General features: G+C 39.0%; 1 protein-coding gene across 9 annotated transcripts in view; it reads right to left on the reverse strand.

Moving 5' to 3' along the window:
- The window catches only part of PDE4D (phosphodiesterase 4D), a 1,698,276-nt gene that overhangs the window by 1,309,895 nt on the left and 365,765 nt on the right, over positions 1 to 22,616 (reverse strand). For 3 of the 9 annotated variants that reach the window (XM_088827709.1, XM_088827704.1, XM_088827706.1), the window contains one exon: positions 10,540 to 10,668. The exons of the other annotated variants lie outside the window; for them this stretch is intronic. The gene's annotated coding sequence lies outside the window, so the exon portion shown is untranslated. The remainder of the gene's footprint in view (positions 1 to 10,539; positions 10,669 to 22,616) is intronic. 9 annotated transcript variants of the gene reach the window in all.

A 22,616-nucleotide genomic window follows, 5' to 3' on the forward strand; every position in this document is an offset into this window, starting at 1 on the left:
CTTCTACCACAAGCTCACCCTCTCCTGGTTGGTAAAAAGTTTGTGGAAGAATCACCCTTCAGAATTGTCCTGATCAGGGGAGAGGAAGCAGGATTATTTGGATCCCATCACGTCAAACAGAGCTTAAAGACTGTGCCCTGTGAAGAGTGCCAGATCGTGGCAAGGGGAGGGAGGAGCCCAGGCAGTGTGAGAGCAGCCTGTCCACAAGGAGTTACAAGTGACAGCAGTTTGCTGGGAGTAACACCACATGAGTACAAGTGAAAGGTAAAGGATGCCGATGTGATGAGTGAAGAAAACTTTCTAGGCAATTTGTCCCGGAGTATGATGCCTTGCTACATCTGGTTTCCATCTTTTCAGTTTCATCTGTAATTGAATCCTATCCCATTCTGCTGCACTCTACACCCGTGGTTGTCAGTTTTGCTTACACATTGGAATCGCCTGAGAAGTTTTAGACCTGCTAATCCCTGAGCTCGGTACCGACAGTGTAAGTTTATTGGTCTACTTTTTTTTTTTTAATTTACCCTTAAGTGATACTCTTGTGTAGCCAAGATTGAGACCCACTGCTCCAAGCTTTTGTATTAAACTACTTGCAATTCCATGAGTTTGACATTGCATGACTTTGCTTGCCATGCCATGAACACTGCAGAAAAAACCTTCCCTAGCTTTGACTTTTGAAACCCAATTGACATTTAAAATGCTATTCATTCTTCAAGGCTCAATTCAACTGCCATTTTCTCAATTACAAGGGTTAAGAAACACATGATCAAAGTGTTCAAAATACTTAACACCCAACCAAAGTCTGGTGAAATGTCCTTTTATACATTATTAGTTCAGTTCAGTTTAGTCGCTCAGTCGTGTCCCACTCTTTGCGACCCCATGAATCACAGCACGCCAGGTCTCCCTGTCCATCACCAACTCCCGGAGTTCACTCAAACTCATGTCCATCGAGTGGGTGATGCCATCCAGCCATCTCATTCTCTGTCGTCCCCGTCTCCTCCCACCCCCAGTCCCTCCTAGCATCAGACTCTTTTCCAGTGAGTCAACTCATTGCATGAGGTGGCCAAAGTATTGGAGTTTCAGCTTTAGCATAGTCCGTTCCGTTCCGTCGCTCAGTCATGTCCGACTCTTTGCGACCCCGTGGACGGTAGCCTAACCAGGCTTCTCCATCCATGGGATTCTCCAGGCAAGAATACTGGAGTGGGTTACCGTTTCCTTCTCCAGGGGATCTTCCCGACCCAGGGATCGAACCCGGGTCTCCCGCATTGGAGGCGGACGCATTAACCTCTGAGCCACCAGGGAAGCCCTTTAGTATAGTAGATATACACAAAAATTTAACTCCTCATAAAGGGGTTAAATTACAGAGAAAGCAATACTAAAGAAAAATCTTTAAGTAGAACTCCATTGCATTACTTAAATAATGAGAAACAATCCAAATGTCCATCATTAACAAAACAGTTACATAAACCATGTTATAGTCCTACAATAACATGTAGCAATTGAAAATAATATTTTTAAAAAATTTAATAGTCTTGGGAACTATTTATACTGTCACCAACCAACCATACACACATGTAATCAGTTTATAAAATCTCATATATGAAATGTTACTATTGATTTTTTAAATGTATGCAAGACTGGAAAATAGAGCAAAAGGAAATATCAATTACCCCAAATGATAGGATTTATTAACACAAAGTAATAAATTTAATTTTTTATTAAAATTATCTATAATTACTGTTTTGACTTATTAAAAATTAATACTTTCTCCATTAACATTTCCCCACTCTGTATTAATTTCTCTCATCAATTTTAACTTATCATTTTTTCATATTTCTCCTGTGATCCTTGGATTATGCCTTATATTTTTTATTGAAGTATAATTTATCAAGAGTGATAAATTCAGAACATAAGTGTGCTTGCTGAATTGCTTCTTACAAATTCGGCAGAAGGGCTTCATTACCCGGAAAGCTTTTTTATAGCTATCCCCTGTCATTCTGCCTCCTGCTCCTGTACGAAACAACCACTGATCTGATTTATATCACCTTAGGAGAGCATCCGGTCCCATCACTTCATGGCAAATAGATGGGGAAACAATGGACACAGTGGCTGGCTTTATTTTTCTGGGCTCCAAAATCACTGCAGATGGTGATTCCAGCCATGAAATTAAAAGACACTTACTCTTTGGAAGGAAAGTTATGACCAACCTAGACAGCATATTAAAAAGCAAAGACATTACTTTGCCAACAAAGGTCTGTCTAGTCAAGGCTATGGTTTTTCCCGTGGTCATGTATGGATGTGAGAGTTGGACTGTGAAGAAGGCTGAGCGCCAAAGAATTGATGCTTTTGAACTGTGGTGTTGGAGAAGACTCTTGAGAGTCCCTTGGACTGCAAGGAGATCCAACCTGTCCATTCTAAAGTAGATCAGTCCTGGGTGTTCATTGGAAGGACTGATGTTGAAGCTGAAACTCCAATACTTTGGCCACTTGATGCGAAGAGCTGACTCATTTGAAAAGACCCTGATGCTGGGAAAGATTGAAGGCAGGAGGAGAAGGGGACAACAGAGAATAAGATGGTTAGATGGCATCACCAACTCAATGGACATGGGTTTGGGTGGACTCCAGGAGTTGGTGATGGACAGGGAGGCCTGGCGTGCTGCAGTTCATGGGGACGCAAAGAGTCGGACATGACTGAGCGAATGAACTGAACTAAACTGAAGGAGAATTTTGCCTATTCTAGAATTGCATATAAAGGGGATCATACATTATAGACATTTCCTCTTTTACTTAGCATAATATTTTTGCATTTATTAGTAGTTAGTTCCTTTTTATTGCTAAGTTGTATCTACTGTGTGAATATACCAGTTTGTTTATCTAGACTCTTGCTGATGAACATCTGGTCTGTTTCCAGTTTGAGGAGTGTAAATAAACTCCTATGAACATTCTTGTATGTTTTTTGTGGATGTTTATTTTTGTTTCTCTGGAATAAACACCTATGTGGTAGAGAGCCTCTAAGATGGTGCCCAATGATCCTTGCTTCTTCATACCTAGCCTCTTATGTAGTTGCATCCCTCCCCACCACATACACACATATATGCTACTGCTAAGTCACTTCAGTCGTGTCCGACTCTGTGTGACCCCATAGACAGAAGCCCACCAGGCTCCCCCGTCCCTGGGATTCTCCAGGCAAGAACACTGGAGTGGGTTGCCATTTCCTTCTCCAATGTGTGAAAGTGAAGTCGCTCAGTCGTGTCCGACCCTTAGCGACCCCACGGACTACAGCCAACCAGGCTCCTCCATCCATGGGATGTTCTAGGCAATAGTACTGGAGTGGCTTGCCATTTCCTTCTCCGACACACATATATACCATACACTGAATAGGGCTCCTATATGCAATCAGTAGGATACTGCAAAAAGGTATAAAGTATGGCTTTAAAGGCTAGGTCATAAAAACTGCCACTTGCTCTCTCTCAGATCATTCACTCTGGTGGGACACCATCTGCCAGGAAGACACTCAAGCAGCAATATGGTGGGATCCGAATGGCAAGGAGCTGAAGCCACCTGCCAGTCACCATTTTCATCTTGTCAGTCTTGTGAGTATGCCAACATAGAGCAGAGCCCCCAGCCCCATCCAGCACTCAGGTGACTGTGGTCCCAGCTACCACATTAACTGAAACCAAAAAGAGACCCTGAAGCAAACCACTCAGTTAAGCCTATTCTGAATTCCTAACCCCCAGAAACTATGTGAGTGTTTACCGTAGTTTAAGCCATGGCATGCTGCATGATTGCTTGGTCACTAAGTCCTATCCGACTCTTTGTGACCCCATGCACTGTAGCCCATCAGGCTCCTCTGTCCATGGGATTCTCCAGGCAAGAATACTGGAGAGGTTTGCCATTTCCTCCTTCAGGGGATCTTCCCGCCCAGGGACGGAACCCAAGTCTCCTGCATTGGCAGGTGGGTTCTTTACCACTGAACCACCAGGGAAGCTCATTTAAGCCATTAAGTTGTGGTAATTTATGATGTAGATAATGAATACAATCTAGAAGTGCAATTTCTGGATCATAGAATAAATTTATGTTCAACTTTTAAGTGATACTGAAAATTTTCCAAGGTGGTTGTGCCATTTTACACTTGCAGAGTCATAGTTGTTCAATATCTTTGCCAATTCTTGGTATCATCAGTCTTTTGTTTTAGTCATTCTAGTAGATATGAAGTAGCGTTTCACTGGGGTTTTAATTTAGACTTCACTCTAACTACATTGAGCATTTCATGTGCTTTATCATGTGCCTTATATTTTACATATTTTTCCTTCCAGTTTCATTGAGATATAACTGACATGCAATACTACTTAAGAAGTTCACAATTTTACTTACATACATCATGAAATGGTCTTCATAGTAAGTATACTAAACATCCATCATCTCACACAGATATAAATTAAAAGAAAAAGAAGAAAATCATTTTATATATTATTTATGCTTCTTTCACAGACTGAAGCATGATTCTAATCAGGGTTAATCAATGTTGGATTACTAAATTAGTGAACAAATGAGCATGTTTTTCCTGTAAAAACTACAAATAGGGGTAACTCCAAACTCTTTCAAACACAGGACTTACAAACTGTACAAGACAATCTATAGCTCAATTACTAGGTATAGAAATTTATAATGAGATCTTAGAAGTTTCCCTTCCTTTAATTTCCTAAGATAAAAATGCATCATAATTCTCATTTTTTATTTATTAGGGTTTTTCTTGCTCAGTGCACTTCTCATTGCACTCAAAGTCTTACAGGATTAGATGGAAATAGAGTGACCCTCTTAGACAAAACATCAAAGCAACAGAGAGATATGAGCTAAATTAGTAAAATCAACACATGATAAATTAAATCTGCTGTCTGAGGAAAGAGCCCTTTAGCAGTATTAGGTTCCAAAGGCAAAAGCAGGCAGGCCTTGGGCATAACTTAATTAACAGTATAAACGTATCTATAGATTAAACTTGCCATTACTGGTGGAATGGTCTCATTAGAAGGAGAAGCAAGACAAACAGGGAGTTGGAATCTAATTTACTTCATATATATAGAAGAGAACAACACTGACTTGGGGGCAGGGCACAGAACAGGCATTCTGATCACTGAGGTCCCTCTATTGTGGGGCAGATGTGGGTCATCAGGTTGGTCACCACGGCCTAAATAACAGAACTCCTTTTACTTTTCTTCAGACCCATGATAACCAAATAGCCTGAAGACTAATTTCATTTCTCAGCAAGACTATACACTGGAGCAGACCCAGGTGTTCTGATCACAACAAAAGGAACAGTTCCCACCGTAAAATAATAAATGGACCCAGGAAGGAAGAGATAAGCTAATCAGATAATGAACATATTCTAATTGGCTTACCCACAGTGTTTCATATATTTAATTACTATAACATATTGATTTCACAAGCTGCAATTGTGCTAAAAAAAAATGATTTCATTTTTCTATGACGACTGAATTTCTATTTCAAACCCCATTTTTCTGAGTGACAAATAACCAACTTAGTCACTCAAGATATTTTTCAGTCAAATCATGGTTTCCCTGTCATATGAGGATTTTCCCAGTGAAATCGAGATTCACCATGTTCCCTCCTTCCATTGATGTGTGTGGTATCTAAGTCTTGGAGAATGAATGAATGGGTGGCAGGGCCACCATGTTGTACAACTCAAGAAACACAATCATGGCAGCATTAACTGCCATGGTCAGATTTGTCCCTGCTAATGTTGGCTGTGAATGAGCAAAATGAATGGCTTTTTTTCCTGTTAACACTTAGGAATAAAAGTCCTTCCCCACAAAGTCTTTTGTAGATAGGGCTTGCATAATCATCTTCACACAGGTCAGGGTGTAAATCCAAGAGGTTTCTTCAGGCTAAAATTAGACAGCTCATTTACTTGCTTTGTGTAATTCTAAGGGCATGTGAAACAGTAAGTACTGGTTATCTACTGTGATGGAGCAAACAACGCAAAACTTAGTGGTTTACAACAATAATCATTTTATCATGTTTATGACATGTGGGTCAGATCTTGAAGGGCTGGGTGGGCTGCCTTCCCTAGGATTATTAATATTTGGTGCTATGTGCCTGATGGCTAGACACATACCTGTTGTCTTGGTGGAAAGAGAGGGCAGATTGGGCTTAGCTGGGCCCCTTTCCCTATCCAAGAAGTTTCAAGACTTCTCTAGTTAGGGTTTTCAGCAAGATGATCAGACTGTATGCAACTGGCCTTCCCCTGAGAGAACATTCTAAGAGATCCCAGTGAAAGTTGCAAAACTTGTTATCTGACCTTAAAACTCACAGAAGCTTACTTCTGATGCATTCCATTGGTCAACCATACCACCAGATTAGCCCACATTCAAGGAGAAGGGAATTAGTCTCTGCTTCTTAATGGAAAGTAGCAAAAAAAAAAAAATTGTGGCCACTTTTAATTTGGGTTGGGAGGAAAATGACAAGATTTTTCCAAGTCACTCTGAGAGTCATAAGAAACTCAAGGTGGTTAACTCAAACTCCTTGACACACCATATTAGGTCATGCTATACCATCATCCCTAGCCAACTGGTGTTATGCCATCCCAGCACATAAGGAAATCCACCTGCAAAACAAGTCACAGGTCCCAACTGCTCTTGGAGTCCCAAATTAATCTTGGACTTATATCACCATCTCCTCAGAGCTCAGCTTTGCAGCAGGCTTCAGAGCAGAGAACTTCTTTTCAAGGAATAACACCCATGTTTAATCCATTTCCATCTTCCTTAGCTCTTTTTTCTACCCAAAACAAGAAAATTTTTATATTTATCCAACAGCCAGGCCACAACAGACTTGACTGAATGAATTTTTTTTCTTGCCTAGTATTTATGAGAGGCTTGAGAATTCAAACTTCAAGGACAATTAATAAGCTTTCTCTCCTCTGTGGTCTACCAGAACCTCCCTTCTCTGAGTCATAGAAACCAAGATCTAAATGGAAGAGGCAAATAGAATTATAGGTAAAAGGGATTTCATGGGGAAAAAAATTCACCTCAGTAATTGCTTCAAAATAATTTTTCTGTCACTTTTATAAATGGGGCTTCTGATTGCTCCATTAGTCACTCATGAGTTTGCTCAATTCCTCTCTGAGACTTGAGCTGATTAAATTTGGGAGCCATGATAAAAGTGAATCACTAGGCCAGAAAAGCTGAGAACCCAACGCCTTACTTCACTGACTTCTAACAAGGGCACTCTCTGGGTCATGACTTTATAATAGCAGTAATTAAAGGCTATCTTTTATTTAATTGATACCTAAAATTGTCATAAGAGCATTAAATGTAATACTTTATTTAAATACAATAAAAACTGTATAAGATAGATCAGATTATTCTTTCCATTTTATAGATGAAGAAACTGAGGCATGGAGAGATTAAGCAATTTGCAGAAGGTCACAGAATGAAAGAGGTAATCTGATCTAGGTAATCTTGTTTTAGAGTTTATGCTCTTAATTACTCTGCAATTGACTCCTCAATTTTTGCCTTTAAACTGCAACAAAAACAATTCTACAGTTGTAACTACATCCTGACAAAACTTTATTTTTAGTATACCAAATTTTGACTACAGACATGTATGTTGAGTGAGGTTTTGGCTATAGTAACTGAACTGAACTGAATGTATGTTGAGTGAAGTTCCGCTTTAAACGTTTATTTGCCAAGTATCTTGCAACACACCAATGAGGAATTTAAATGAACCATTTATAAGGATGTGAAAATTGAAAATTGCCTTTAAAAAGTTTAACAATAGTAAATTTAAAATATAATAAGGATTTCCCTGACAGTCCAGTGGTTAAGACTCCATGCTTTCACTGCAGGGAACACAGGTTCAATTACTGGTTAGGGAACTAAGATCCCACATGCCACATGTCATGCACAGAGCAGCAAATAATAATAATAATAGAATATATAAAGATAAAATAACCTAAATGTAAATTTTACCTATTTGAATACAAACCTCAAATCTTTTTTTTTTTTAATAACACGAAGAAGGTGACTATTTCTTAAAAAGAAAAAATAACAGCTTATGGACTGACTAATGTTACTATGCTTTTTATTGACATGAAAAGAGTTCTATAAAGTGACTATGCTAAGAAATCTCTTTCTTTCTTCCCTGTCACATATGATGACAATGAAGGTTAACTTGCTAATCCCCGGTTGTAGACTATAAAAACAAAATATTAGACTTCAAGAGAGGAGAGCTGTAATAATAAAGTAACAGTGAATCATGCACCCCAAATCATAGCTGCTCAATAAATAAAATATGGTGCCCCAGAAAACTCAAAGGAAAGGCCAAATTAGAATCAACCTTCACAAAAAACATGTTAGCCTGAATGCACTGTGCCTTGACTCCTGATAGAAAAGATATAAATATAGAAAGATACCTTGAAATTCAGCCATTTAATTTTTTCAATTGAGAAAAACCTTCTCTTCTTTTAAATATACTTTAAATAATTCTTTTTTAATACTGCAAAGAAAATAATATGCAGGCAAAACCTCTACAGATACTAATGGCTAGAATAAATTCTAGCCGGCTGAAATCAGAAAAAATAAGGCTGAATGGGCTTCCCAAAACCTGAACATAACTTTAGGAGTGGTACTGATTTTTGGTTCTGTTTTCATTTTCCCCCAAAGTCTCTTTATCACCAAAGCTATCTGATGCTTTCAATCCAAAGACATTCTTCCTGTATACTTGGACTTTTACATTGTCTTAAGCTAATTAATTCCAACCTCCCCAACCAAGACTGGAATTAAGATGGCAATCTGTATTACAATAACTTCTAATCATTCTTGGGACTAACCACATATCTACTTGACACAAGGAGGGAAAACATACGAATATATTGATATACATATACATGTGTGCATGATTCATAGACACATCATTACACCTAAACACTTGAGCTTGCAGTCAAAGTTCCTCAGATCAACCACAAGGAAAATATGCTTCCATAACCATACTTTAAATGGGACAGTCACCAGTCTGTGCTAACAGCTCATCCATCAGTTATTAAGTGAGATAAGTGGATATGCTTAATATATGGTTGACATTTGCTAAATAGTTCCCTTTCTCTTTCAGTTGAACAGAAAATATAAATATTAAAGAACTGGAGTATGTGAAGTGGGATAGTGAAAAATCTTTCACACAATAACAAGGGTATACCATTCATGAAATCAGTGAGTTTATTTTGTTAATCAATGGATATCCTTAGCACCTAGACCAGTAACTGGCCATGTGTGCGTGCTAAGTTGCTTCAGTTGGGTCTAACTCTGTGCAACCCTGTGGACTACAACCTGCCAGGCTCCTCTGTCCATGGGATTCTCCAGGCAAGAATACTGGAATGGGTTGCCATGCCCTCCTCTAGGGGAATCTTCCTGACCCAGGGATTGAACCCATTTCTCTTATGTCTTCTGCATTGGCAGGCAGGTTCTTTACCACTAGTGCCACCTGGGAAGCCACAGTGGAATTAAATAAGCATATATTTAACATCTGAATAAAATGATTGTGTGGTAGGAAGGAAGGAAAGGGAGAAATAGGGAGGAAGCCAGGCAGTAAATCTGGCTAATAAACTGTGGCTCATACTATTATGTTCTTTCATAAGACCAGTGATTCTGATCCAAAAGCTAAGAAATCAATTTCCCCTCTGAAATACTGAAAAATCATTTTCATTCTACCTATATAGGGTAGTGAGATGTCAGGAACTCAGTTCAAATCCCATTCTATCACTTTGATTTGTGTGACCTTGTTAAAATTTCTTAATTTCTCTAAGTCTCAGTTTTCTCACCTGTAAAATGGTTGCAATGAGTAATTAATAGCATTTAATACCTGTTCATGGGGTGGCAGAGAGTCAGACACGACTAGGCGACTGAACTGAACTGAACTGAATACCTGTTATGGACTGAGTTGCATCCCCCTAAAACTCTTACGTTGAAGCCTTACTCCCATTGTGGCTGTATTTGAAGACAGAAACTTTAAACAGGTAATTAACTTTAAATGAGGTCCTAAGAATGTAGTTCTAATTTAATAGGACCAGGAAAGGGAAAGGGAAAGTGAAGTCACTCAGTCGTGTCTGACTCTTTGCGATCCCATGGACTGTAGTCTACCAGGCTTCTCTGTCCATGGGATTTTCCAGGCAAGAGTACTGGAGTGGGTTGCCATTGACTAGAATCCTTATTTTAAAAAGAGAGAGAGAGAGAAACCATGAAGACAGGCAGACAAGAGAAAGGCCATGTGAGGCCACAGTGAAAGGTAGCCAACTACAAGTCAAGAGGAGAGGTCTCAATAAAAAGCAACTCTATTAATACCTTGAAATTAGACTTAATATCTCTAGAACTGTAGAAATAAATTTCTGTTTTTTGAGATAACAGTCTATGATATGGTTTTATTACAGACCAAGCCAATTAGTAGTTTTTTAAAGGTCTGTTATGAATGTTGGACTAGATCCTTTTACAAAAAGGATCTTAATGACCTAGATAACCATGATGGTGTGATCACTCACTTAGAGCCAGCCATCTTGGAGTGTGAAGTCAAGTGGGCCTTAGGAACCATCACTGTGCTCAAATCCTGTAGAGGTGATAGTATTCCAGTTCAGCTATTTCAAATTCTAAACGATGATGCTGTTAAAGTGCTGCACTCAAAAAAAAGAAAGAAAATAATCTTAGTGCCTGAAACATAGGAAATGCCCATAAATGCTAACTATTTATAATGTGGTTAGGAAACAATTCTCCATAAGTCTCCCAACTTTCTGCACATCTTAGCAAAGACTCTGAAAACTTAGGCTTAGAACTATCTTTTTAAGAATGCTTGTGTAAAAAAAAAAAGAATACTTGTGTAGCAAACAGCCTTAGTGGAGAGTGGTTTAGCCACTAACTTTTGTCTGACTCTGTGACTCCATGGATTGTAGCACATCAGGCTTCCTGGTCCTTCACCAACTTCTGGAATTTGCTCAAACTCATGTCCATTGAGTCAGTGATGCTATACAACCATCTCATCCCCTGTCACCCGTTTCCCTTCCTGCCCTCAATCTTTACCAGAATTTGGGTCTTTTCCAATGAATCAGCTCTTTATATCAGGTGGCTAGAGTAATTTTCACTTTAGTAGAGAAGAATAAAGTTACCAATGACATTTTTCACAGAACTAGAACAAATAATCCTAAAATTTATATGGAATCATAAAAGACCCAGAATTGCCAAAACTATCCTTATGAAAAAGAACAAAGTAGGAGGCATAACCTTTCTGGACTTCAAACAATACTACAAAGCTACAATAATCAAAACAGCATGGTATTGGCACAACAACAGACATATGGACCAGTGGGACAGAACAGAGAACCCAGAAATAAACCCACACACCTATGAACAATTGATTAACTTTTGACAAAGGAGGCGAGAATATACAATGGGGAAAAGGTCTCTTCAGCTAGTGATGTTGGAAAAGTTGGACAGTCACATATAAATCAATTAAGTTACAACACACCCTCACACCATAAACAAACAATAAACTCAAAATAGCTTAAAGACTTAAATATAACACATAACACTAGAAAATTCCTAGAACATAGACAAACCATTCTCTGACATAAATTGTGCCAAGGTTTTCTTAGGTCAGTTTCCCAAAGCAACAGAAACAAAAGTAAAGTAACAAGTGGATCTAATCTAACATATAAACCTTCGCAGAGCAAAGGAAACCACTTGTTGTTGCTGTTCTAGCACTAAGCTGTATCTACCTGTTTGACACCCCATGGACTAAAGCATAGCAGGCTCTGTCCTCCACTATCTTCTGGAGTTTGCTCAGATCCATAACTCTTGAGTCAGTGATGCTATCTAACCATCTCATCCTCTGCCACCCCCTTCTCCTTTTGACTTCAATCATTCCCAGCATCAGGGTCTTTCCAGTGAGTCAGCTCTTCTCATCAAGTGGCCAGAGTATTGGAGTTTCAGCTACAGCATCAGTCCTTCCAATGAATATTCAGGGTTGATTTCCTTTAGGATTGACTGGTTTGATCTCCTCACAGTCCAAGGGACTCTCAAGAGTCTTCTCCAACACCACAGTTCAAAAGCATCAGTTGTTGGCACTTAGCCTTCTTTATTGTTCAACTCTCACATCTGTACCTGACCACTGGAAAAACCACAGCTTTGACCATACTGACTCTGTTAGCAAAGTGATGTCTTTGCTTTTTAATATGCTATCTAGGTGGTCATAGCTTTCTTTCCAAGGAGCAAGGGTCTTTTAATTTCATGGCTGCAGTCAACATCCACAGTGATTTTGGAGCCCAAGAAAATAAAATCTCTCACTGCTTCCACTTTTTCCCCTTCTATTTGCCATGAAATGACAGGACCTGATGCCATGATTTTAGTTTTTTGAATGTTGAGTTTCAAGCCAGCATTTTCACTCTCTTCTTTCACCCTCATCAAGAGGCTTTTTTGTTCCTCTTTACTTTCTTCCATTAGAGTGGTATTATCTGCATATCTGAGGTTATTAATATTTCTCCTGGCATTCTTGATTCCAGCTTGTGATTCATCCAGCCCAGCATTTCCCATGATGTACTCTGCATAGAAATAAGCAGGGTGACAATATACAGCCTTGTCATACTCATTTCCCAATATGGAACCAGTCAGTTGTCCCATATCCAATTCTAACTGTTGCTTCTTGACCTTACATGTTTCTCAGAAGAGAGGTATGGTGGTCTGGTACTTCCATCTCAGAGTTGTCCACAGTTTGTTGTGATGTACACAGCCAAAGGCTTTAGCATAGTCAATGAAGCAGAATTAGATATTTTTCTGGAATTCCCTTATTTTCGCCATATGCATTGAAAGGCAATTTGACCTTTGCCTTTTCCAAACACAACTTGTACATCTGGAAGTTCTCTGTTTATGCACTGCTGAAGCCTGGCTTGAAGCATTTTGAGCATTACCTTGCTAGCATGTGAAATGAGGGCAATTGGGTGGTAGTTTGAATATTCTTTGGCACTGTCCTTCTTTGGAACTGAAATGAAATTGATCTTTTCCAGTCCTGTGGCCACTGCTACGTTTTCCAAATCTGCTGACATATTGAATGTAGCACTTTAACAGAATTATCTTTTAGGATTTTAAATAGCTCAGCTGGAATCCCATCAGCTTCACTAACTTTGTTCATAGTAATGCATCCTAAAGCTGAAACTGCAATACTTTGGCCACCTCATGCGACGAGTTGACTCACTGGAAAAGACTGTGATGCTGGGAAAGGTTGAGGGCGGGAGGAGAAGGGGACGACGGAGAATGAGATGGCTGGATGGCATCACCGACTCTGTGGACATGAATTTGAGTGTACTCCGGGGGTTGGTGATGGACAGGGAGGCCTGGCGTGCTGTGATTCATGGGGTCGCGGAGAGTCGGACACGACTGAGCGACTGAACTGAACTGAACTGAACTGAATGCATCCTAAGGCCCACTTGACTTAATAATCCAGAATGTCTGGCTCTAGGTGAGTGACCACACCATTGTGGTGATCCAGATCATTAAGAACTTTTTGGATTAGTTCTGTGTATTTTTACCATCTGTTCCTAATCTGTTATGCTTCTGCTTAATCTCTTCTGCTTCTAGATCCTTACCATTTCTGTCCTTTCTTGTGCCCATCTTTGCCTGAAATGTTCTTGATCTCCCAGTTTTCGTGAAGAGATCTGTAGTCTTTCCCATTCTATTGTTTTCCTCTATTTCTTTTCATTGTTCATTTAAGAAGGCCTTCTTATCTCTCCCTGCTCTCCTTTCTCTGGAACTCTGCATTCATGTGGGTATATCTTTCCTTTTCTCCCCTGCTTTTCACTTCTCTTCTTTCCTCAGCTGTTTTTAAAGCCTCCTCAGACAAACACTTTGCCTTCTTGCGTTTCTTTTTCTTTGGAATCATTTTGGTCACTGCCTCCTGTACAATGTTATGAACCTCCATTCATAGTTTTTCAAGCACTCTGTCTACCAGATCTAGTCCCTTGGATCTATTCATCACCTCCACTGTATAGACATAAGGGATTTGATTTAGGTCATAACTGAGTTGCCTGGTGGCTTTCCCTATGTTCTTCAATTTAAGCCTGAATTCTGCAATACGGAGCTCATGATATGAGCCACAGTCAGCTCCAGGTCTTATTTTTCTGACTGTATAGAGTTTCTCCAACTTTTGCTGCAAAGAACATAATCAATCTGGTTTTGATACTGACCATCTGGACTGGAAGACAATATTTGCAATGATGTGACTGCCAAGAGATTAATTTCCAAAATATACAAAGAGATCCTACAACTCAAAAACAAAAAACAAACAACCCAGTCAAAAAATGGGCAGAAGACCTAAATAGACATTTCTCCAAAGAGGACACACAAATGTCTGATAGGTACATGAACAGATTATCATAATTGCTAATTACTAGAGAAATGTAAATCAAAACTAAACTGAGGTACCACCCCACACAGATCAGAATGACCATCATTAAAAAGTCTACAAATGTATGTTGGAAAGGGAATGGAGAAAAGGGAACTTTCTTATACTCTTGATGGGAGTATAAGGTGGTCCAATCGTTAAGGAAAACAGTATAGAAGTTCCTCAAAGAAAATTAAAAATAGAGTTGCCATATGATTCAACAATCCTACTCCTGGATATATACCCAGACAAAACTATAATTTGAAAGATACATGGACCCCTATGTTCATAGCAGCATTAACCAAGACATGGAAACAACCTAAATGTCCACTGACAGATAAATAAAGAAGATGTGATCAGTCATAAAAATATTGAAATAATGCCATCTGCAGCAACCTAGACCAAACAGAGATTATCATACTTAATAAAGTAAGTCAGAAAGAAAAATACAAATACCACATGATATCACTTAAATGTGGAATGTTAAATTTCACACAAATTAACTTATCTATGAAACAGAAAAAGACTCACAGACATGGACAACAGAACTGTGGTTACCAAGGATGGAAGAGGGAAAGATTAGGAGTTTGAGATTAGCAGATGCAAACTACTATATCAGTTCATTTCAGTCACTCAGTCATGTCCGACACTTTGCGACCCCACAGACTGCAGCATGCCAGGCCTCCCTGTCCATTGCCAACTCCCAGAATTTACTCAAACTCATGTCCATTGAATCGGTGATGCCATCCAACCATCTCATTCTCTGTTGTCCCCTTCTCCCGCCTTCAATCTTTCCCAGCATCAGGGTCTTTTCAAATGAGTCAGTTCTTCGCATCACATGGCCAAAGTATTGGAGTATCAGCTTCATCATCAGTCCTACCAATGAATATTTGGAACTGATTTCCTTTAGGCTGGACTAGTTGGAACTCCTTGGAGTCCAAGGGACTCTCGAGAGTCTTCTCCAACACCACAGTTCAAAAGCATCAATTCTTCAGTGCTCAGCTTTCTTTATAATCCAACTCTCACTTGCATACATGACTACTGGAAAAATCATGTCTTTGACTAGACAGACCTTTGTTGGCAAAGTAATGTCTCTGCTTTTTAACATGCTGTCTAGGTTGTTCATAACTTTTCTTCCAAGGAGCAAGTGTCTTTTATTTTCATGGCTGAAGTCACCATCTGCAGTGATTTTGGAGCCCCCCAAAATAAAGTCTGACACTGTTTCCACTGTTTCCCCATCTATTTGCCATGAAGTGATGGGACCAGATGCCATGATCTTCGTTTTCTGAATGTTGAGTTTTAAGCCAATTTTTTCACTCTCCTTTTTCACTCTCCTTTTTCACTTTCATCAAGAGGCTCTTTAGGTTCTCTTTGCTTTCTGCCATAAGGGTGGTGTCATCTGCATATCTGAGGTTATTGATATTTCTCCCAGCAATCTTGATTCCAGCTTGTACTTCATCCAGCCCAGCGTTTCTCAGGATGTAACCTGCATATAAGTTAAATAAGCAAGGTGACAATATACAGTCTTGATGTACTCCTTTCTCTATTTGGAACCAGTCTGTTGTTCCATGTCCAGTTCGAACTGTTGCTTCCTGACCTGCATACAGATTTCTCAGGAGGCAGGTCAGGTGGTCTGGTATTCCCATCTCTTTAAGAACTTTCCAGTTTGTTGTGGTCCATACAGTCAAAGGCTTTGGCATAGTCAATAAAGCAGAAGTAGACATTTTTCTGGAACCTCTTGCTTTTTCGATGATCCAATGGATGTTGGCAATTTGATCTCTTGTTCCTCTGCCTTTTCTAAATCCAGCTTGACTATCTGGAAGTTAGTGGTTCACGTACTGTTGAAACCTGGCTTGGAGAATTTTGAGCATTACTTGACTAGCATGTGAGATGAGTGCAATTGTGCCATAGTTTGAGAATTCTTCAGCATTGCCTTTCTTTGGGATTGGAATGAAAACTGACCTTTTCCAGTCCTGTAGCCACTGCTTAGTTTTCCAAATTTGCTGGTATATTGAGTGCAGCACTTTGACAGGATCATCCTTTAGGATTTGAAATACTCAACTGGAATTCCATGACCTCCACTAGCTTTGTTCACAGTGATGCTTCCTAAGGCCCACTTGACTTCACTTTCCAGGATGTCTGGCTCTAGGTTGGTGATAACACCATTGTGATTATCTGGGTTGTGAAGATCTTTTTTTGTATAGTTCTTCTGAGTATTCTTGCCACCTTTTCTTAAAATCTTCTCCTTCTGTTAGGTCTATACCATTTGTGTCCTTTATTGTGCCCATCTTTGCATGAAATGTTTCCTTGGTATCTTTAATTTTCTTGAAGAAATCTCTAGACTTTCCCATTCTGTTGTTTTCTTCTATTTCTTTGCATTGATCACTTAGGAAGGGTTTCTTATCTCTTCTTGCTCTTCTTTGGAACTCTGCATTCAAATGGGTATATTTGAATGGGTATACCCATCTGCATTCAAATGAGTACGTCTTTCCTTTTCTCCTTTGCCTAGTATATATAGTATACATAGTATATATAGTATATTTATATATATTAGTAATTATAGGATGGATATATACTAGTATATATAGGATAGATAAACAACAAGGTCCTGTTGTATCGCACTGGGAATTATATTCAATATCCTATGATAAACCATAATGAAAAATAAAATATAATTAAAATCACTTTTCTAAACAGCAGAAAGTAATACAACGTTTAAATCAACTACAGTCCAATAAATATTTTTAATATTGCTTAAAAAATGCAGAGAGGATAGTATTTTCGTATTGAACAGAGTGAAAGTGTGTTTATTACCCAGTATGCCAGTATTCTTGCCTGGAGAATCCCATAGACAAAGTAGTCTGGCAGGCTACGGTCCATTGGGTTGCAAAGAGTTGTACACTACTGAAGTGACTTAGCACACAAGCAGGTACCAGTATAATAAAGTTACTGTATCCCTCCAGGGCAAAGGTTGGTCAGGTTTGCTGTAACCTATTATAAAAGATTCAGGTTCCCTAAGCTCAGAGTTCCTTAGCTGTGATGCAAACCCGCTGTGTGTGTAGCATCCAACTTGGCTGCTTCATTTGCCTCCACAGAACTTGGGGAAGAGGGTAACTGACACAAACATAAAGCTCAGATCATTTGTAGTACTGTGAGTAATAAAGGCCTTTGTCTTTGCCTTGTTACAGCATTCCTGAAAGTGGCTAACATCTTAGATAACACATTGGTAAAACCAAGTTCCTTTACAGTTCTTGACAATTATAAATGTCATTTGTTACCTTTATTCCTTCTCTTCAGGAAATAAAAACATGAAAAAATAATTTGAAAATATAGTCTTTGAAAGGGTAGCTCCTTTGAATTGAGTACTTAAGTAGTAAGTCGATTATTAGAGAGAAAGTGTATGTCCTCCTAAAACTAACCCTTCCAGCTGCTCTCCCCTACTCTCTACTCTACCTACTATCTCTTACCCTTCCAAAATTGCACATCACTATAAAATCAGCTTTGACTTCTCTCCCATGCATAGCTAAATCTCCTATAAGAGTCATATTCATTATCTGTCTTCCTTTCCTGTTTTCTCACTCTTCATTCTACCTCAATACAGCTTGCTTCACCAACTCTAGTGAAACTGTTTTGGAAAACTTAACAGGACCTTCTCTGTGTCAGTAAATGTAATGGTCATTTGTCATTCTTCCTCTTATTTGACTCTTCTGAAGCATTTAACATTGCTATTCAATCCCTCCTCCTCTGAAACTCTCTCTTTAGCATCTGTGATATCACACTCCTCTAGATTTCCCCACATTCTCAGTCTTCCTGTTCAAGTTCCTCAACACAAGCTTTGAAAAGTTCAGTTACTCAAGGCTCAGTCTGATGTCACCGTCTCTTTTGAGTCTACTGTCTCTCTCTAAGTGATCTCATTTGTGCTCAGATTCAAGCACCAACAATCAATCACAAATTTAATTTCTAAACTGGACTTCTCTGAGATCCAAACTCTTGGATCCAATTCAAAGTCTCTTTTTGAATTTATTAAAAGCATCTCAAATTAAACACATACAAATTCCAGTTCTTGGCTGTCTCTCCCCCTTTCCACAGTAGCACTTCATTTCCTAAAGAGACAAACAGATACATACACACACATACAGACATAGATGATGGAGACATGATATAGACAGATGGTACCACCGTTCATGGAGTTCTGCAAACAAGAAACCAGAAGACACTCTTCACTTCTTCTTCTCCTTTTCTATGCTGTACCACCTTACCATAGCAAACCAGGTGTTTGCTTCCTAAATATCTTATGTTCTCAATCTCCACATCTCTCTATCATCACATCTCACCTAGACTCCTGTCATAACCTCTGAATTTGTCTTTCTATAATCACTCATTGTCAAATTAATTCTCCACAAAGAGGCTACATTCTCACAAATTGTCATCCTGCTTATTTACCACCATTCCCACCTAATCCCTCAAATCCTTCAGTGGTAGTTTATTGTTCAGACAAATTATTTTCAAGGCTGACAAGGCCGTATATGCTCTGGCTGCATTTTCCTTTTCAGCCCCATTTCACATAGCTCTTGTCCTAGCTTTTGTATTGTAGGCAGTTTGCCTACTTTCATTTTCTCACATATCCTACTCCGCTTGAAGCATTCTTTCTCCCACTTCAGGGTCACCTTCTGAAATAAATCTCTTCCCTTGCCCATCACTCCACTACTTCTCTTATTCTTTAATTCTTAATTCAAACATTTCTTTCTCATGGAAAATTATCCTTCCCTTTCCTAATATTTATATACCCTCATGGGATCCTATGCTTCGTATCAAATATACTGCACATCATTTGAATGAATCAATAAATGCTAATGCAGGAGGACACTGTTTCTCTGGTGACCCCCAATAAACTGTGCTTCCAGGTATTATACCCTCATGTCATCCTCACCCCTTGAACTTGGGATAGCCCTGTGGCTTTCTCTAACCAAAAGAATGCAAGCTCTGGGACTAATGGTTAAGAAGACCCAGAAATGCTTACTCCTGCACTCTTGGGTACTCTGAACTTCTGTGTAAGAAGTTCTGTTACTAAAGAGATAATGTGGAAAGACCATGCAAAAAGGGAAAGGTCCTGAAACTACAGAGAGAGATCAAATTCTAGTCATGCCAGCATCCCACCTGAGCCTGGCCCCAGCCCACTGGTGGCCGGCCAGCTGAAGCCAGCCATATGAGTGACCACCAGGGAAATAACTGCCTGCTGTGCCTGTCCAGGTATGAGAATCAGGAGAAATAGTAAATTGGTTATTTTTAAGCCATTACATTCTAGAGTAGCTTGGATGCAGTTATGAGGGAACAGCTATGAACTAATAATGATTAAGTACCAATTTAAAAGAATTTTCATGAAAGTTTACTGCTACATTTGGATTTTTATCAATATTTTATTTTTTCTCCTTAAAATAAGAAGGAAACAAGCCTAAAGTGAGAATTTCAAGACACTAGAGGATTATAATAATAAAAGTATATGCCATTAACCACTTATAAATAATATGCATTCTGGCATCTTGGATATATTCGTTTCAAAACTCCAGTCCTCCTTTAATACCAATATTGATCTAGTATTATTTTTTTTAAGTTTATGATGTATCAGTTGCATTCAGAAATGAAAAACAGAAAATCAAATCATTCCTCTCACAAGGTTAACAGAATTATTTTTCTTATAAAGTATCATTTTTGTTAGTCACAATGTTTTCTCCTGAGATTCAGTTCAGTTCAGTTCAGTCGTTCAGTTGTGTCCAACTCTTTGCGACCCCATGAATCACAGCACACCAGGCCTCCCTGTCCATCGCCAACTCCCGGAGTTCACTCAAACTCATGTCCATTGAGTTGGTGATGCCATCCAGCCATCTCAGTCTCGGTCGTCCCTGTCTCCTCCCACCCCCAATCCCTCCCAGCATCAGACTCTTCCAGTGAGTCAACTCGTCACATGAGGTGGCCAAAGTATTGGAGTTTCAGCTTTAGCATCAGTCCTTCCAGTGAACACCCAGGATTGATCTCCTTTAGAATGGACTGCAAGGAGTTGCAGTCCAAGGGACTCTCAAGAGTCTTCTCCAACACCACAGTTCAAAAACATCGATTCTTCGGGGATCAGCTTTCTTCACAGTCCAACTCTCACATCCATACATGACCACTGGAAAAACCATAGCCTTGACTAGACGGACCTTGGTTGGCAAAGTAATGTCTCTGCTTTTTAATATGCTGTCTAGGTTGGTCATAACTTTCCTTCCAAGGAGTAAGCGTCTTTTAATTTCCTGGCTGCAATCAGCATCTGCAGTCCTTCAAATTTGTTTGATTTCAAAGTTTTTTAAAGGTGGATAAAAGTATTTTACCATAAAAGCTGAAAAGAAAAACATTTAGATTTTGAAATTTTCAGAATATTTCAGAGAAGTTAAGAAGACCTGAGTATCATTACCCTTAATCTATAAATGGTCTTCTAAGTTCTGAAAGATACTTCTTTACCAAAGGCCAATGGAAAAACCCATACTGTCATGGAGATCTCCTTCAACAAAAGTCCTAACAACTAAAAAGTGCTCACATCCCAGATTATAGCCCACGCACTGTCATCAAAAGTAAATTCCTATACAATCAACTTTTTTGAACAATCACTGGGTTTAGCTTTAAGAAGGATAGTTTTAAAGTAGCTGATCAAGTGGCATCAATCAACACTTGATACTGAATACTTCCACAGCTGCAAACATAGCAGTTATTAAGCAAAGTTTCATTAGGGAAATCTGGAATTCAGCCCAATCATTTTGGACAGAAACAGTCTTACACAACTCTTCTTCAATCTAGAAGCAGCATATCCTCCTCCCAAGAGGAGCTATTTCTGCTGAAGGGACATTTTCACTCTATTACACTAATTATTTGGATAGTGCTAACCACAGAACACCTAAGATTTTCAAACAAAACATATCAGAACAGTCGTGGCAATAGGCAACATGGGAGGCTGTGTTGGCTATAATTTAGATATTGTGCTTATCATTTATTTGTTTTTAATTAATGACAAATTATGAAAGGCCTAAAGCAAACCAAAAACCAGAATTACTTTATGGTAAAAAACTAAAATGTGAATCTAGAAAATACTTAAAACTTGAGGGCTTAACCTATTTTCAAATGAGTGTTGAACTATTTTGAAACATGGAGGTTTTTTAAAGGGATCATTCAATAAAAATACCAGAAGAGAGGTTCTGTGGATAAAAGCAAACTCTATTACTGACAATATTGCTCTGTGGTTAAAAATGGGACCACATAATGTCTTTGCAATGGGGAGATTTGTTCTATTTCTGTTTTTCTCATTCCTTGAAAGCTAATCATATACTGAGTAGGTGAACCATTCTAGATCTTTCTAGATCTAGAAGAGCATTAGAAGAGGCACTCAGACCACAAATATAACTTACTCTTTTTTTGGAAAAAGTAACAGTGTCGACTACTTATTTCAATTCCAGTTGATATAAGAACCAGAGCAGTTAGGAACTTCTTTCAGCATAGCTAAAGTCTTGACCTTTGACTCTAACCACTTTTAACTAAAGAAAAGAACTTTGGATCAATGGTAAAGAAGAAAATGTTAGATTAAATGGGTATGTTAGCACAAGAAAAGGTCTCAGCCTCTATTATGTTTACAAAGCCTTCCTTGAGGAGTTTTCCAAAATCTCACTTGACAGCCTAAAGTGAACTGAGGCTTGGAAAGCAATGAAATGGTAACATCACCCATCAGAAGTAGGTAGGCTTTGCCACACCCTCTGGAAAGTGCCAGATGAAACCCTGGGTTCTGTCATGAGCAGGGTTTCAGGTTGTTCTTTTCACTGGTCTCTCATTATTCCTCCCTGTTTTCATGGAGCATGCAGTGATGACCTGTAGGATGCTAAAAGGCAGAGTTTGTTATACAGGAAAGAGAAGGTATGTTCAGGTAGAATTTTATTCTCTCATTTTCCATAGTGACATCATGATTTAAGTTGGGGAAACACACTCCCTATTTCTTCGTATATGACTTTCCTCTGGTCATAGTGACTGCTTCTGTGACGGCTATGTGACCTACATGAGTCCAGTGAGATTCAACCCCAAGACTTTTATTAAAACCATCAGAACAGAGAAGCTGGGATTCCACTGAATTTGCTGAAGCAATAGGATGTAAATCTTGTGGGAAGTATGTAAGTGGGT

The sequence above is a fragment of the Moschus berezovskii genome, chromosome 18 (genome assembly GCF_049115385.1).
Source record: "Moschus berezovskii isolate FMDL1 chromosome 18, NW_MosBer_1.0, whole genome shotgun sequence".
In the NCBI taxonomy this organism is placed as follows: domain Eukaryota; kingdom Metazoa; phylum Chordata; class Mammalia; order Artiodactyla; family Moschidae; genus Moschus; species Moschus berezovskii.